The sequence below is a fragment of the Alexandromys fortis genome, unplaced genomic scaffold (genome assembly GCF_014885135.2).
Source record: "Alexandromys fortis isolate MF-2015 unplaced genomic scaffold, M_Fortis_MF-2015_v1.1 scaffold_331, whole genome shotgun sequence".
NCBI classification, from domain to species: domain Eukaryota; kingdom Metazoa; phylum Chordata; class Mammalia; order Rodentia; family Cricetidae; genus Alexandromys; species Alexandromys fortis.
Genome location: NW_026068215.1, coordinates 561,685 through 579,970, shown reverse-complemented (window position 1 = coordinate 579,970; position 18,286 = coordinate 561,685). Strand labels below are relative to the sequence as shown.

The 18,286-nt window shown below is 40.3% G+C and overlaps 1 protein-coding gene across 1 annotated transcript in view; it reads left to right on the top strand.

Moving 5' to 3' along the window:
• LOC126493398 (uncharacterized) overlaps positions 1-18,286 on the top strand; it is a 150,821-nt gene that overhangs the window by 131,752 nt on the left and 783 nt on the right. The gene's annotated exons all lie outside the window — the stretch shown is intronic.

Here is an 18,286-nt window from a genome sequence, read left to right as displayed (position 1 = left end):
AAAAAAATATAAAGAACTGCAGCAAGAAAAGCCAGTGCGTGATAATTTATATTAAACTGCTGGCTCCACGCACAAGGCACCGGCTACAAGGCCGCCACAAGGCACAGGCCACACGGCCGCCGCAAGGCACAGGCCGCGGCTAAGGAAGGAAGGGCTCGCTCCAAGCCGAACTCGAGCGGGGAAAGGAGAGGTCCCAAAAGCCAAACGTTCGGGCGCCAGATGAAGGCGTAAGTCACGAACAAGGCCACACCAGTTTGGAGTTATGATTAATAGGGTGTTATTTATTTAAAAGGGAAAACTTACAGATCACCGTCTCAGACAACAGCCATCTGCACAACAAGGAAGGGAGTCTAGTCTCCAGCGGAGCAGGAAGTGAAGAGAGTGAGCAGAGGAAATAGCCGCTTTTTTAAAGGGAGAGAGACCACGCCCCAATGGGCTGGTATCACAGCAGCTATTGGTTGGAGGGGCGGAAGAACAATAAAAACTGAGAGACAGAAATTGGGGGTTAAACTTGAAAACCAGAAAAACAAAGCAGCCAAGCCACTAGAAATGTCTTACCTCTACCAAGGCTAGGCTAAACTGATTAAGCCCCCCCTCCCATTTTATATTCCCTTTAGTGCTGGGATTAAAGATGTGTGACTCCTCAGTACTGGAATTAAAGGTGTGAGCTACCACTACCTGGATTTGCTTCTGCATTGATCTTGTGTATCCCAGTGTAGCCTGGAACTCACAGAGATCCATCTACCTCTCCTGAATCCTTGGACTAAAGGTGTGTGTCACCTGACCTCTAATGGTTTTAGCTTTGCCTCTGATCTTCAGGCAATATTTATTTATTAAAATACAAATAATATACCACCACAGTTCAATATAAATTTTAACATATTTTTTTCTATTTCTATGAAAAATGAGATGGAGATTATTACTGGCATTGCATTGAGTTTCAAATGCCTTTCATTAGAATGGTCATTCTCACATTCTTCCCTCTCCCTGTTCTACCATCTTGCTAGTTTTCTTTTTTTTCTCAGGCTCATTTCGACTTTCACATCACATATATAAAATTACTTTATCCAGCACTTTGGATAGTCTGACTCTATTACAGGCTGTTTTATGTAGAGAGCAAGCCTGTACTTTGGCCTAGACTCCAGTTTGCCATTTGAGGTTATGGAATACACCCTATACTTCAGCCCAGCTGTGGTACCACCATTTGATAATAGGGGCTGTGCCCGTATTCAGGTCCCAGTTCCCCATTGCCATTTGATGTTTGATAGGCCCAATTTGAGGTATGATTGCCTCCATCCCATGTCATCTTATGAGGTCACAGGGACATTCAAGAATCTGACTCCAGAACTAGTCTCTACCCAGTGACTCCTTATTTATCTAATACCCAAGAGTCCTTTGCCATCTATGCCTCCTCCTTCCATAGCCTATTATATTTAGAGAATACAAGCTATCCTAGTTTACAGTCTTTAGGACTCAGCCTCCCAAGAGATAAGATGGCTTTACATTATGTGAGTGCAAATCTTTGTTTCTTTCCAGTATACCTTTAAACAAAGCTCCTATAAATAAACAATATTCCCCCTATGTGTTTTTAATTTGTTTCTTAGTTCCTAAGTGTGTTCCCCTCCTTTATATCCTGTCAAGCAGCAATCTAATGCTGGTCACTAACCCAACTATGATTTCTTTCTTCTTTCCTAGAATTTTCTCTACTCACATCCACAATAACTAACATACTACCACATACTATGAGTGTCCCTTTATTTTCCAAATTAATAAAGAACTGTTTTTGTAATCAACTGATTCTCATTGTTCATTGTGCATTTACTACTGGCCAGTGAATATAGTTACAAACAGTACTCAAGCCACAGTGGAGTCTAAGGATACAACCTGGTTCCCTGAGTAGCAGCAGTCTAAAAGAGGAAAACACGACCTCAACATTACTACAGTCTAGTCTCTCGTGAACACTTCAGACACTTTCACTAAAAATAAAAAGTGACCTGAATTAAGCAACAATAACAAGATGCTCTAATGCTAACCAATGCTCTAATCCCACGTGGGCAGAGTCCAGTGTAAAAACTCAAGACAACTGGTCTCCTCCAAAAATAATTAATCCTATAGTAATGGCTCTAGTTAAAATAATTAAATAAAATTCAAGACACACCGTTTTAAAAGGCCATAAAAATATTTTCAAACAACTCAAAGAGGAAACTAAATATATTCCAAGAGAACATAAACAATTAGTTGGATGAGAAGAGGGAATCAATTAAGATATAGATATAAAATTCAATAAAGTGATAGAAATGCTGTGAAAAAATTAAACTGGATTGATATTGGAAAGGAAAAATACAGTAGGCCAAATGTGAGGATCTGGAGGAGGTAGAGCTGAGAAACATGTGGTGGTGATGAATATGATATAAATACACTGTGTTCATGTATGAAATTATTAAATAAAAATAAATTTTGTTTCAGTGGAAAACCTAATGAATAGAATGGGTCATAAGAAGGATAGAAATGTGCGGGTGAAGACACAATAGTGAGATTGGAATTAGACTCAGTCAAAGTCCATGGTATATGAATAGAACACTCAAGATATTTAGGACACCATGAAAAGACGAAATTTATTAATTATAAGCATAGAAGAAGGCATTTCGTGTCAAATAAGAAATATTCTCAATAAAATCATAGAAGATAATCCCCCAAATCTAGAGAAAGATGCACATCCAGATACAAAAGGCTCATTGGACACCAACTAGATAGGACCAGAAAGATTGAGGTTATGGAATCCCTATGCCATATCTAAATCCCTATGCCGTAGCTAAAATAGACAGAACACAGCAAGTGTATTGAAAGCTGCAAAAGAGAAGACCCAAGTCACATATAAAGATAGGCTGTAAATGCTATAAATGCTGACTTTTCTGTGGGAACCTTATAAAAGTAAGAAGGTGTTGAAAGAATATATTTTAATTTCTGAAAAATCAGAATTGCCAATCTAATCTTATATGTCTGGCAAAACTATATACTGTAATTAAGGGAGAAATAAAATGTTCTGTGAAAATGCAGTCTAAAGGATTTTGTAGCCACCATGCCAGCTCTATAGAGGATACTCAAAAGAATATTTCAAAATAAAGAGGAAAATAAACACACCTAAAAGGCTACCGAGAAACTAGTAAACAGATTAAGATAATGGTTAGACAAAAGATGTCTGAACTGAGATGGCTCAGCAGTGAAGAGCATGTACTGCTCTTGCAAGGGACTGGGATTCAGTTACAGCATCCATATCATGTGGCTCACAACTACCTCTATCTCCTGACTCGGGATCCTATGCGCCTTTCAACATTTGAGGATACTGTACTCCATATGCACAAGAGCACATAGAGATACACATATACCCATACTAAAATTATTTTTTAAAAAAGAGTATGAAACACCCAAAACTACAAAATTAACAAAATGACAGGAATCAATATACACCTTTCAATAATAACAATATTGATAGTCCAATTCTTTCCATCAAAAGACACAAGCTAGCAAATTGTATTACAAAGCAAGATCTCTCTTTTTTTTCTGTCTTGTTTCTCTGGCTCTTAATAGTTTTCTACTTCCTCTTCTGAGATGTTGCCTGAGCCTCCTGTGAGAGCTTATATTGTAGATTAACAACTGAGGCTTAACCACCCGATGGTCATTTGTTCTCAGCACAAATGTGCCGAGATTTAATTGCGGATTTAGTAGTTCCATTGGCAGTTCAAAATGTTTCTGTAAGGAGGATAAAAAGCTACACTTGTGTGTGGGCATAAGGATAAGGATTTAGAATGCAGTTAGAAATTATACTGGCTTAGCAATTATCCCAAAGAAAGGGGTGTTTGTTGGTTGATTAAAGACTTTGGTGTTTCCTTATTTTTAAGCAGGTGTAATGACGCTTCCCTCCTGTTCCTCTAGAATGTGGGCATAGTTTGGTCTAGCTCTATGCAGTACTGCTGTTTTTAAAATATGTTGATTTCTTTCAAGAGACCATGAGCTCTTTTTAAAAAATGTTTTTATTGAACTATATATTTTTCTACTCCTCCCTTTCCTCTCCCCTCCCCTCTTACCCTCTCCCATGGTCCCCATGCTCCCAATTTACTCAAGAGATCTTGTCTCTTTCTACTTCCCATGTAGATTATATCTATGTATGTTTATCTTAGGGTCCTCATTGTTGTCTATGTTCTCTGGGATTGTGAATTGTAAGCTAGTTTTCTTTGCTTTATGTCTAAAAGCCACTTATGAGTGAGTACACATGATATTTGCCTTTCTTGGTCTGGGTTACCTCACTCCAGAGGTTTTCTAGCTCCATCCATTTGCCTGCAAATTTCAAGATGTCGTTATTTTTTTCTGCTGCATAGTACTCCATTGTGTAAATGTACCACATTTTCCTTATCCATTCTTTGGTTGTGGGGCATTTAGGTTGTTTCCAGGTTCTGGCTATGACGAACAAAGCTGTTATGAACATAGTTGAGCACATGTCCTTGTGGTACAATTGAACATCCTTTGGATATATACCCCAAAGTGGTATTACTGGATCTTGAGGAAGGTTGTTATCTAATTTTCAGAAATCGCCATACTGATATCCAAAGAGGCTATACTACTTTGCAATCCCACCATCAATGGAGAAGTATTTCATTTACCCCACATCCTCTCCAGCAAAAGTTGTCATCAGTGTTTTTGATCTTGGCTATTCTTACAGGTATAACATGGAATCAGAGTTGCTTTGATTTGCATTTCTCTGATGACCAAGGATGTTGAGCATTTCCTTAAGTGTCTTTTAGCCATTTTAGATTCCTCTGTTGAGAGTTCTCTAGTTTAGGTCTATACCCCATTTATTATTGTATTATTTGTTCTTTTGATGTCTTGCTTCTTGAGTTTTTTGTATATTCTGGAGATCTGTCCTTTATCCTATGTGTGGTTGGTGAAGATCTTTTTTTATTCTGTAGGCTGCCATTGTGTCTTATTGACCGTGTCCTTTGCTTTACAGAAGCTTTTCAGTTTCAGGAGGTCCCATTATAGTGTAAAAGGGACAACTGGAGCAGGAAACCAACCAATCACTGAGCACCCTGACTCTGAACTCAAGAGTCAGAGAAAGAAACACCCCGTATTTGAGACCTGGGCCATGGAGAGAAACCTCTTTATCCCTAAACCTAGGACTAAAGACATATGTGCCCTGGCTCTGAAACTCGTGTCAAAGAAACACTTTGTTCCTAGAATCAGAGCCAGTGAAGGAAATATGCCCTGGTCCTAAGATTAGAGTGAAAAAGCTAAAAAGAACCAATGAAAGAAACACAGTTTGGCCATGAAGTCAGAGCTATCTCTGCCCCTGACCAGCTAAATTTACCAATACCTGAGCAGGAAAAACTAACCAATCCCCCTTTTCCCTGGGAAAACTCTGCCCTAAGAAGCCCTATAGAAGCCTCCCCACCCCTTCAGTTTAGAGCTGCCATTAATCCCTTCCTTGGCAGAGGCAGCCACTCTCCTGGACTCCTCCTTCCCAAATAAATCTCTTTCTCAAAAGAGTCATGGTGCAGAGCAGAAGAACCTGGCTGAGACCTCCCTTAGGGGACAGAGCTGAAAAATCTTGCTGAGACGCTCCATAGGGGGCCTCAGCAAGGAGGCAGAGAAGAACAGAAGAACCTGGCTAGGACACTTCTTAAGGGGGCTGAGCAAGGCCAGCAGAGGAAAACTAACTTTTCACCAGAACCTGAGGAAGAGATTCCTACATTTCTACGGGGGCTTCCCCTTGCAGAGTGTGAGCAGAAAAAACGTCTTGGGCGGGAGAAGAAGCAGATAGCTCTGCTAAGACGCTCCCATAAGGGAACAGAGCAGAGCTCAGCTGGGGCGGCTCTCCAAGAGAAGAGAAGGATCTCTGTATCCTGCAGGGAGACCATCCCCCACCGCACCCCAGCTTCAGGTAGCCTGGCAGTCCAATAGTCAGGACATCTTTCGTCCAGGGCTGAGCTGTCCCATTGCAGCTCCAGTGTCCAGAGCTGTCCTATTGCAGCTCTAGGTAGCCTGGATTCCCGATAGTCAGGACTCCTTTCCTCCAGAGTTGAGTGTCCTATTGCAGCTCCAACCTCTAGAGCTGTCCTATTGTGGCTCTACCGCCCCCTCCCCCAGAGCTGCCCTATTGTGGCTCTACTCCCCACCCCACCCCCACCAGAGCTGTCCTATTATGGCTCTAAGTACATCCTGGCTTCCCAATAAGTCAGGATATCCCTACAACGCTACAGTACCACATTCCCCTACACCCACTTATTAATTGTTTCTCTCAGTGTCTGTACTACTGGGGTTATATTTAGGAAGTGGTCTCCTGTGCCAATGTGTTCAAGTGTACTTCCCACTTTCTCTTCTATAAGGTTCAGTGTGGCTGGCTTTATGTTGAGGTCTTTGATCCATTTGGACTTGAGTTTTGTTCATGGTGATGGATATGGGTCTATTTTCATTCTTATACATGTTGCTATCCAGTTATGCCAGCACCATTTGTTAAATATGCTTTCTTTTTTCCATTTGATTTTTTTTCTTTGTCAAAAATCAGATGTTCAAAGTGTGTGGATTAATATCCTAGTCTTCAATTCAATTCCACGGTCCTCCTGTCTGTTCTTATGCCAATACCAGGCTGTTTTCAGGACTCTAGCTCTGTAGTAGAGTTTGAAGTCAGGGATTGTGATGCTTCCAGAGGTTCTTCTATTGTACAGGATTGTTTTGGCTATCTTGGGTTTTTTGCTTTTCCATATGAAGTTGAGTACCATTCTTTCGAGGTCTGTGAAGAATTTTGCTGGGATTTTGATGGGCATTGCATTGAATATGTAGATTGCTTTTGGTAAGATTGCCATTTTTGCTATGTTAATTCTACCTACTGAAGAGCATGGGAGATCTTTCCACTTTCTGGTGTCTTCTTCAAATTATTTCTTCAACGATTTAAAGTTCATGTCATACAGGTTGTCCACTTGTTTGGTTAGAGTTACTCTGAGATATTTTATGCTATTTGTGGCTATTGTGAAGGGCAATGTTTCTCTGACTTCTTTCTCAGCCCATTTATCATCTGTGTACAGGAGGGCTACTGATATTTTTGAGTTAATCTTGTATCCTGCTACATTCCTGAAGGTGTTTATGAGATATAGAAGTTCCTTGGCAGAATTTTTGGGGTCCCTTATGTAAACTATCTTATCATCAGCAAATAGTGAGAGTTTGACTTCTTTTCTTATTTGTATCCCCTTGATCTCCTTTTGTTGTCTTATTGCTGTAACTAGATTTTCAAGTACTATATTGAATAGATATGGAAAGAGTGGACAACCTTGTCTTGTTCCTGATTTCAGTGGGATCACTGTGAGTTTCTCTCCATTTAGTTTGATATTGGCTGTCGGCTTGTTGTATATTGCCTTTATTATGTTTAGGTTTGTTCCTTGTATTCCTGCTTTCTTCAAGACCTTTATCATGAAGGGATGTTGTATTTTGTAGAAAGCTTTTTTCAGCATCTAATGAGATTGGTCATGTAATTTTTTTTTCAGTATGTTTATATGGTGGATTACATTGACAGATTTTCGTATGTTGAACCATCCCTGCATCTCTGAGATGAACCCAACTTGATCATGGTGGATGATTTTTCTGATGTGTTCTTGGATTCGGTTTGCCAGTATTTTATGTAGTATTTTTGCATGAGTGTTTGTGAGAGAGATTGGTCTGTAATTCTCTCTCTTAGTAATGTCATTGTGTGGCTTGGGTATCAGGGTAATTGTAGCCTCATAAAAAGAGTTTGGCACTGTTCCTTCTGTTTCTATTGTGTGGAACAATTTGAGAATTATTGCTATTAGTTCTTCTTTGAAAATCTTGTAGAATTCTGAGCTGAAACCATCTGGCCCTGATTTTTTGTTTGTTTGTTTGTTTTTGTTTTCTGATGACTGTTTCTATTTCTTTAGCAGTTATAGGTCTATTTAATTTGCTTATCTGGCCTTGATTTAATTTTGGTAAGTGATATTTGTCCAGAAAATTGTCCATTTCCTTTAAGTTTTCCAATTTTGTGGAGTACAGGTTCTTGAAATATGACCTGATGATTCACTGGATTTTCTTCATGTCTGTTGTTATGTCCCCCTTTTCATTTCTGATTTTGTTAATTTGGCTATTCTCTCTCTGCCTTTTGGTTAGTTTGGATAAAGGTTTGTCTATATTGTTGCGTTTTTTTCAAGGAACCAACTATTTTTCTCATTGATTCCTTGTATTGTTTTCTTTGTTACTATTTGTTGATTTCTGTTCTTAGTTTGATGGGTTTTTTTTTGTCTAGTTCTCTTGGGTGAGTTTGCTTCTTTTTGTTCTAAAGTTTTCAAATGTTCTGTAAATTCACTAGTGTGGGATTTTTCCAGCTTCTTTCTGTAGGTGTTTAGTGCTATGAACTTTCCCCCTAACACTGCTTTCATTGTGTCCCATAAATTTGGTTATGTTGTGTGGTCATTTTCATTGAAGTTTAGGAAGTCTTTAATTTCTCCCTTTATTTCTTCCTTGACCCATTGATGATTCAGGTGAGCATTGTTTAATTTCCATATGTTTGTGGGTTTTCTAGAATTAGTATTACTGTTGACTTCTAGTTTTATACCATGGTGATCTGATAAGGTACATTGGGTTATTCCAATTTTTTGTATTTGTTGAGGTTTGTTTTGTTACTGAGTGTGTGGTCAATTTTTGAGAAGGTTCCATGAAGTGCTGAGAAGAAGGTAGATTATTTTATGTTTGGATAGAGTGTTCTATAGATGTCTGTTAAATCCATTTAAACCATAAAAACTGTTAGTTCCCTTATTTCTCTGTTAATTTTCTGCCTGATAAACCTGTCTAGTGGTGAGAGTGGGTTGCTGAAGTCTCCCAGTATTAGTGTGTGGGTTTAATGTGTGATTTAAGCTTTAGAAGTGTTTCTTTTACATATGAGGTTGCCTTTGTATTTAGGGCATAGATGTTCAGTATTGAGATTTCCTTTTGATGATTTTTTCCTGTGACTAATATGAAATGTCTTTTTTTAATCTCTTTTGATTGATTTAAGTTTGAAGTATATTTTGTTAGATATTAGGATAGCTACACCAACTTGTTTCTTAGGTCCACTTGATTGGAAAAATTTTCCCCAAACCTTTATTCTGAGGTGATGTCTGCCTTTGAGGTTGAGGTGTGTTTCTTGTATGCAGCAGAAAGATGGATTCTGTTTTCGTAGCCAATCTGTTAGTCTGTGACTTTTTATAGGTGAGTCGAGTCCATTTATACTAAGGGATATTAATGGCCAGTAATCACTGGTTCCTGTTATTTTAGTTTTCATTGTTCGTGATGTTATTTTGTGTGTTTTTCTTTTCTTTGGGATTTGCTGCTGTGAGATCATCTATTGCCTGTGTTTTTGTGATTGCAGCTAACTTCCCTGGGTTGGAGTTTTCCTTCTAGTACTTTGTATAAGACTGGGTGTGTGACTAGGTATTGGTTAAATCTGGTTCTGTCTTGGAATATCTTGTTTTGTCTGTCTATGGTGATTAAAAGTTTTGCTGGTATAGTAGTCTGGGCTGGCATTTGTGGTCTCTTAATGTCTGCATAATGTTTGACCAGGACCTTTTGGCTTTTATTGTTTCCATTGAGAAGTCAGGTGTAATTCTGATAGGCCTGCCTTTATATGTTACTTGGCATTTTCCCTTTGCAGCTCTTAATATTCTTTATTTCGTATTTTTAATGTTTTGATTATTATGTGGCAAGGGGACTTTTTTGATGCAGTCTATTTGGTGTTCTATAAGCTTCTTGTATCTTCATATGTATATCTTTCGGTTGGGAAAGTTTTCTATGATTTTGTGGAATATATTTTCTGTGCTTTTGAGTTGACCTTCTCCTTCTTCTGTTATTCTTAGGTTTTGTCTTTTCATGGTTTCTCATATTTCGTTATTCATATTTTGTTAAGCTTTTGTTGGATTTAATTTTTTCTTTGACCAATGAGTCTATTTCCTCTATTGTATCTTCAACACTTGAGATCCTCTCTTCCATCTCTTATGTTCTGCTGTTTATGCTTGCATTTGTGGTTCCTGGTTGTTTTCTCATAATATCTGTTTCTATAATTCCCTCAGTTTGTGTTTTCTTTATTGTCTCTATTTCAGTTTTCAAGTCTTGAATTGTTTCTCCTTTTTGGTTGATTTTCTTGTTTTTTTTTTTTTTTTTTTTTTTTAAAGGATTTGTTGATTCCTTAAATTTTTTTTGTTTGTCTTTTTCTCAATTTCTTTGAGGGAATTTTTCCTTTCCTCTTTAAGGCCTCATACATTTTCCTAAAGTTATTTTTTAGGTCATTTTTTTCTGCTTCATCTGTATTTGGTTGTTCAAGTCTCGCTGTTGTAGGGCCACTAGTTTTTGTTGGTGTTGAGTATGTTCTTAAGTATGTTCTTACCTTGTCTACCCATCTTTTCCTCTGATAGTTGGGGCTGTGTTTCTGGTGATTAATCTTCCAGGTGCCAGTGGATCTAAAGCTCAGATGTTTACTCCTCGTGGTGCAGTCAGGGCCACAGTTTCAGTTACCCCAGAAGTCACTTGATGTTCCCAAAGGTTGCCCAGTGCTTCTGGGAGTTCACTCTGCAATTCCTGGGGTCTTTCTGACCTGCTCCCACAGAGGTTGTTTGCTTGGGTCTGCTCCCACAGAGGTTGCTGCCTTTGGCCTGCTCCAGCAGAGGTTACTGGCTCAGGCCTGCTCCAGCGGAGATCTCTGATTTGTTCCCAGTCCTGCAGAAGTCTCTGGCTTGGGCCTGCTCCTTCATCAGTGGCTCCCTTGTCCCTGCTCCTGTGGAGGTCGTTGCCTTGGGTCTACTCTGGCAGAGGTCACTGGCTTAGGCCTGCTCCCTTGGGGCTCATTGCCTTGGGCCTACTTTGGCTAAGGTTGTTGTCTCAGGCCTGCTCCAGAGGAGGTCACTGGCTCAGACCTGTTCCCACAGAGGTACCTTGTTTGGGCCCAGTTCCCCAGAGTTCTCTAGCTCAGGCCTACTCCCTCAGAGGTCTCTGACTTGGGCCTGCTACCTCGATGGCTGCTCCTTTGTACCTGCTCCTGTGGAGGTCCCTGCCTTGGGCCTGCTCCAGTGGATGTTACTGGCTCAAGTCTGCTCTGTGGAGGTCATTTCCTCGAGCCTGCTCTGGCTGAGGTCACTGACTCAGGCCTGTTCCAGCAAAGGTCCCTAATTCAGGTCTTTTTCCACAGATATCCCTGGCTTGGGTGGATATTTTTGATATATTCTTCTATTCAGTTTGAAAGTATTTTATTTAGGATTTTTGTATCTATGTTCATCAAAGATAATTAAGTATTGTTGTTGTGTTTTTACCTGGATTTTATATTAGACTAATACTGGTATTTTAGAGGGAACGTTGAAAAATACCTTCTTTTCCTAATTTTTAAAAATAATTTAAGAAGTATTGTTTTTAGATTTTCTTTGAAAGCCTTGTAGAATTCTGCTGTGAGTCCATTTGGCCTATATTTTGTTTTGTTTGTTTATTTGTCTGTTTTGTTTTTGTTTGTTGAAAAGCATTTAAATTACCATTTCAATTTTCTCATTCCTTCTGTGTGGTTTCTTTTTTTTGACTATTTTATCAATTCTTTGTGAATTTCGCATAATACATCTTGATCTCATTCATCTCCCCATTCCTTTGTATCTGCCCCCTGCCCTTGAAACCTCCTCACCCAAATAAAATAAAATTTAAAAGAACTAACTAACTAAGCAAACTAACTAACATAAAAAAAGAAAAGGGAAAAAATTCTCAGCATGTAGTGTGACATGGTGAGTCACACAGTATACCCTTTAGTCCATACATCTTTACCTCTAAGTGTTTTTGCAGTGAGTCATTGGTCTGCTTCAATGTATATGGCTTCTGCTACACCTTTGATATTGGGCCCTTACTGAGACTCCTCTTTGATATCCTGCTGTTGTCCTGTGTCATAGAGATCATGAAGCTTTGGAACTGCAGGCCCAAACCCCTTCCCATGCTCCAGCAGTTTATAGATGAGGTGGATGCTGGGGTGGGCCAACTCTTAGGCCTGGTTCCGGGCCTGGGTGGTAGCTGGTTTGATCAGCCTGCCAGCTTTCCCTCATTGACACCACCAGGGTGATCTCTTCAGCACTCCCCCTATTAGCTCACCCACCACATCAGGGCCGGCTCTACTGTTTCACCAAGGCAGGTGCAGGGCCTCCACAGTTGGTGAGGCATAGAGCCAACTCTCTGGCTCTTGTGTCCTGAAGGCCAGCTCTCCAGCCTGCCACAGGTGGCAAGGGGTGAGGGGTGGGGAACATCTTTCCTATACCCATGCCACCACATGGCAGGTGAGGGGGGAGCAGAGTCAGCTCTCCTGCTCTCACATCCTCAGGGCCAACTCACCTGCACCCCCACCAATAGGGTCAGCTCTATTGTGTTGCCCAGGTGAGGTGTAGGGCCCAATCTCTCAAGGGCTGCAGCCAGTGAGAGGTAGGGCCAGCTCTCCCACCCACCCCAGATGGTGGGGGGAGGGCATCTCTTCCTTGCCCTCTCCACCATATGGCAGATGAGGGATGGGGTCAGATCTCTCATGCACTTAGGAACAGATCACCTGTGCCCTGGAGTGAGATCTCTCAAGCATGTAGGGCCAGATCACCTGTGCCCATGTCAGCCGGGTCAGCTCTATTGTGTTTTAATTAATACAATTTTCGTGTGATTATTTTGGGTGTAAGCTAGCAGGGAGGTAGGACTCGGCCTGCTCTTTCTCCTACATTTCTTGTAGATAATAAAAAGCTTGAGTTTTTTGTAGACAATAGATTTTGTTTCTTAATTCATTTAAGTAATTTGTGTACTTTGGCAAATTGAGGCCACTAATATTTTTAAAGTTCATATTGAAATGTATGTGTAGGTTGCAGTCATTTTTAAATTTTTTTTTAGTTGTTTCTTGTTGCTTGTGTCTCAGTATTTAGAACTAACTTTACTTTCTATAGTTTCTTGGCTATTTTTATTTCTGTCTTTAGTATGAAGCATTGCTAGGGCTAGTTTGGTAGACATATTTTTTAGTGTATTTATATTATGGAAAGATGGTTTTGTCCTTCAATACTGCAGAAAGTTTTGCTGGATAAAGTAGTCTAAGTTGACATCAGTGGCCTCTTAAAACTAGGAGTACATTGCTCCAAGATCTTCTGGCTATAAAATTTTCCATTGAGAAATGGATTTTCCTTTCTATGTGACTTATGGCTTTTCTTGTGAAGCTCTCATATTCTCTATTTATAGATTCTATATTAGTGTTTTAACTATTACATGCCACTAGAATTTATCACCTGGTCCTGTCTAGTTGGTGTGCTGTGTGCTTCTTGTATCTGTATGGGTATGTCTTTAATTTGGGGAATTTTTCTTCCATGAGGCTATTGAAAAGCTGGTCTGTGCCTTTGGCCCAGGATTCTTATCCTTCTTCTATGCTCACGATTCAGAAATCTTATCTTCTCAAGGTTTCCTACAGTTTCTGGGTGTTCCCCCCTTTGATTTGTTTGTTTCATTTTATTTGATTGGCTCAATTCCCCTACTTTCTCTTCATGACTTGATATTCTTTTTGTGTATCATCTAGTTTAATTTTTGTAACAGTATTTAAGTGAGCCTATTCCCCCACATACCCAAAAATATAAAAATAAAGATGCAGAATTTCAGGCACAGTGTGTGAATGACAAAGCTGAATTTATCAATGGCAGTCTCATTAACAGTAAAAAATATATTGTATGAGCCATGATTGTCTATTTTTAATTTATTCTTCTCTCATATATTACATTCTGACTGCAGTTTCCCCTTCCTCCTCTCTTCCAAACTCCACCCACCTCCCCTCTCTCCCAATCCACTCCCCCTCTTTTCCCTTCAAAAAAGGGCAGGCCTCCCCAGAAATATCAACCAAATATGGCATATCAAGCTATAATAAAAGTAGGTACATACCCTCTTATCAAAGCTGGATGAGGCTGCCCAGTGGGAGGAAAAGAGATCCAAGAGCAGGCAAAAGAGTCAGAGACAGTCTCCGCTCCTGCTGTTAGGAGTCCTGCAAGAACACCAAGCTGCACAACCATAACATATATGCAGACTGCCTAGGTCTATGGCAGTTCAGTCTCTGATTTGGGAGTGATTTCTTTCTAATCTGTTGCTTTTATTGGTTAATTAATAAAGAAACTGCCTTGGCTCATTTGATAGGCCAACCCTTAGGTGGGCGGAGTAAACAGAACAGAATGCTGGGAGAAGGAAAGCCAAGTCAGGGAGTCGCCATGATTCTCCCACTCCAGACAGATGCAGGTTAAGATCTTCCCTGGTAAGCCACCTCGTGGGCTACACAGATTATTAAAAATGGGTTAGATCAATATGTAAGAGCTAGCCAATAAGAGGTTATAACTAATGGGCCAGGCAGTGTTTAAAAGAATACAGTTTCTGTGTAATTATTTCGGGCATAAGCTAGCCATGCGGGAGCCAGGGTGGCCGAAACACAGCCCCGCCACTCTTATTACAACACAGTCTCTGTGAGTCCCTATAAGCCCTGATTAGTTGATTCTGTGGACTGTTTTTGTTGTGGTATTCTTGACTCCTCTGGCTCCTACAACCCTTCCTCATCCTCTTCCTCGGGTTTTCCAAGCCCCACCCAATGTTTGGCTGTGGGTCTCTACATTGGCTCCTATCAGTTGTTGGATGAAGCCTCTCTGATGATGATTATACTAGGCTGTGGTCTATGAGGATAGCAGAGTATCATTAAGAATCATTTCATTGATTTATTTTCTGTTTGTGTTTGGATCTGTCCTATGTCTCTGGACTATCCGGACTCTGGTTCCTAGCCCTCCAGGCAATGTCTGGCATGACATAGGTCTCAATTTGGGCCAGTCATTGGTTGACCACTCCCAGAAGTTCTGTGCCACCTTTACCCTAGCACAGGTAGGGTAGGCAGGACTAATTGTAAGCCGAAAGTTTTGTGGCTGGGTTGATGTCCTAAACCTACACTTGAAGACTTGCCTTGTTACAGAAGATGACCAGTTCAGGTTCCATATCCCCCAATACTTGGAGTCTTCTCTAGGGTCACCCTCATAGCTTCCTAGGAGTTTTATTTGCTCTGGGTTTCTACCTCATCTCTGAAATGCCCCCCAATTCCAGTAATCTCTTCCAGTACTCTCTTTATCTACTTCCCCCCACACACTTAATCCATCCTGTTCCCATCCCCACCTGCTCCCAGTTTACTAAAAAAAAATCTGTTCTGTTTCCCCTTCCCACGGAGATCCAAGTGTACCCCCTTGAGCATACCTCTCTATGTCTGTGGATTATAGCATAATTATCCTTTATTTTACAGCTAATATCCATTTATAAGTGAGAACATACCATGCTTGTCTTTCTGCATGATGTTTTTCTAGTTCCATCCATTTGCCTGAAATTTCATGTCATTTTTAACAACTGAGTAATACTTCATTGTGTAACTACATTCTCCCCTTCCACAATTTATTTATCCATTCTTCAGTTGAAGGACATGTAGGTTGCTTCCAGTTTCTGGCTATCATGAATAAAGTTGCTGTGGACATAGTTGAGCATGTGTCCTTGTTGTAGGATGGCATGTCCTTTGGGTATATGCTCAGGAGTGGTATAGCTGAGTCTTGAGGTAGTTCGACTCTCAATTTTCTGAGGAAACTTGATATTGATTCCCGTAGTGGCTGTACAAATTGGCTCTCCTGTCAGCACTGGAGGAGTGTTCCCCTTGCTCCACATCCTTGTCAGCATGAGCTGTCACTTGTGGCTTTGATCTTAGTCATTTTGACAGCTATAAGTTGGACTCTCAAAGTCATTTTGATATTCTATCTTCTACTTGATCAGTTATGTTTGTAAGGTTTCCCCCCTGTGTTTTGTAATTGGGTTATTGAGTTTTTCAAGTCAATCTTAATTTCAGCTTCTATTTCTTTAATGAATTCAGTTTTTAAATCCTGGAATTTCTTCATCAGTTCATTCAGCTGTATGTTTATGTTTTTAGACATCATTTAAGCATTTATTCCTGTACTCTATATATTCATTGGGGCTTTTGTTCATGTCTTCTTTAAATTCCTTGAATTCTTGATGACATTTATGATTGTTCTTTTAAATTATGTGTCCTGGTGTTTCTTGGGGTGATTCTCAGTGGAGTACATTTACATTTCTATAAGACTAGTAGCTTACAGAGGGGAAGGAGAAGAGCAATATAGTCTTGGCCTTTCATATGGTTCATGTTTTTGCGATGTGCCTGGGTATGTGGACTTGTTTCATTGGTTGCGTGCATGTCTGGTATCAGGTTCTAGTTTACCTGAGACTGGACTGGTGCAGGAGCTGCATACCTGTAGCTAGGCCTGAGACGATGGGGCGACACTGGCAGCTGAGGTACTGAGGAGGTCACCAAGCAAGGCAGGTGCAGGAACTCCATATCTAGGGCTGCAGCCAGGCTCAGGAAAGCAGATAGCTCAGGAAGGGGTTCATTCTTGGAGAACTCAACAGGAAACACTAGTGCAAAAGTTGCAGAGTTGGAGCTAAGCCTGAGAGTGTGGGAATGGTGCTGGAGGAAGAGGTTCTGGAAAGCTCATCAGGCAGAGTAGGTGTGTGACCTGTGCATCAAGGATTAGGTCTGAGTGTGTGGGGATGGTGTGGGCAGTCTTGGTTTTCTACTGAATTTTAACTGTCTTGGTCATGTACAGCTATTGTGCAGAAACCAGAGGTGCTGTGTCCTTGAGTCCATGTCACATCCAGAAGACTGACAGCATTTCACAGTGTTCCTTCCCTCCCTCCACCTCATACATTGTTTTTGGCCCCTCTTCTGCAATGCATCCTTAGCCTTCTGTTGGGGGAGGATTGATATAGCTACCCATTTAGAGTTGAACACTTACACTTAATGAATATCTCTGCATTAACCACTGCTCATTTCCAAATGAAGCTTCTCTGAACCAAGATTATGAACAACATGAATCTATGGGTACAAACATAAATATGTAGAGGGCAGTTTGACTCCATAACCATTTATTAACATAACAATATCAGGTTCTATCCTAGAATCTGTGACCTCCTTGACATGGATTTTCATTAAGTTCACAGTACTGAGCAAGAAATCCCTCCTGTGGAGTAAACCATGAATGCAATCAGGAATCAATCAGTTAGTCCTATAACTAACTGTCCTGCCACTATTGCACCTTGCCTGGTAGTATTGTCTGCAGTATTGTAGCATGTAGGGTTCAACACTGGATATGGCCATTGATGTCTTTTTCCCCCAGCAGCCTGCATAGCACCTTTTAACACTGAAATCCATCCAACAGAGAGAGTTTCCTGGTCAGTTCAAGATCGATTTATCTGATTAGGTCAGTGTGACAAATGTATCAGGGACTAGTCATGTCTAATTCCTATTACAGTTATTGCTAATATAAAGAAAGCCCAACTTTCACAATCACCGCCTTAAAGAAAAACATCACATGTTGGATTCTTTTGAAATACAAAAATAAAACGTTTTTTCGAGGCAGGTTTTCTCTGTATAACAGTCCTGGCTGTCCTGGAACTCACTCTGTAGACCAGACTGGCCTCAAACTCAGAAAGATCCCCCTGCCTCCCCTCGAGTGCTGGGATTAGAGGCGTGTGCCACCACTGTCTGGTTTAGGAATAGAGTTTTAATAGCTAGTTACGATATGCAGCGAAGAACACAGCAATTGCTTCTGTTGTTTTACGTGCCTCTGGGGCAGTGGTTCTCAACCTTCCTAATGCTGTGGCCCTTTAATACAGTTCCTCATGCTGTGGTGACTCCCAACCATAAAATTATTTCATTGCTACTTAATAACTGTAATTTTGCTATTGTTATTAAGTGTAATGTAAATATCTAATATTCAGGATATCAGATATATAACGCCTGTGAAAGAGTCGTTTGACCCACAGGTTGAGAAACGCTGCTTTGGGGTCTCTTTGATCAATAACACATAGTGCTTGGCACTGGGAATTTCATTTAATGACCCATTCTTCTGAGAACAGAAGCAGTGTCCACCCATACAGGGCACCTCTGTTCAAACTCCTTTGTTTTAAAATTATATTTTAAAATTTGCTTGCACACTGGTAGTTTTCCTTAAGGCTTCTTTATACAGCCTTAGTTTAGATTGACCTGTCACCTAATCACTCCCACCAATCCCCAGATATTTTTATGTCTTATGTTGAGCAAATAAGTTTTTATTTATTCCAAGTAAGAATAAAAGTAAAATGACTTTTGGCTCAGACACCTGGTTGGTTTCGCAGGGACAGAAGTATGCTTTAGCTTGGGGCAGTG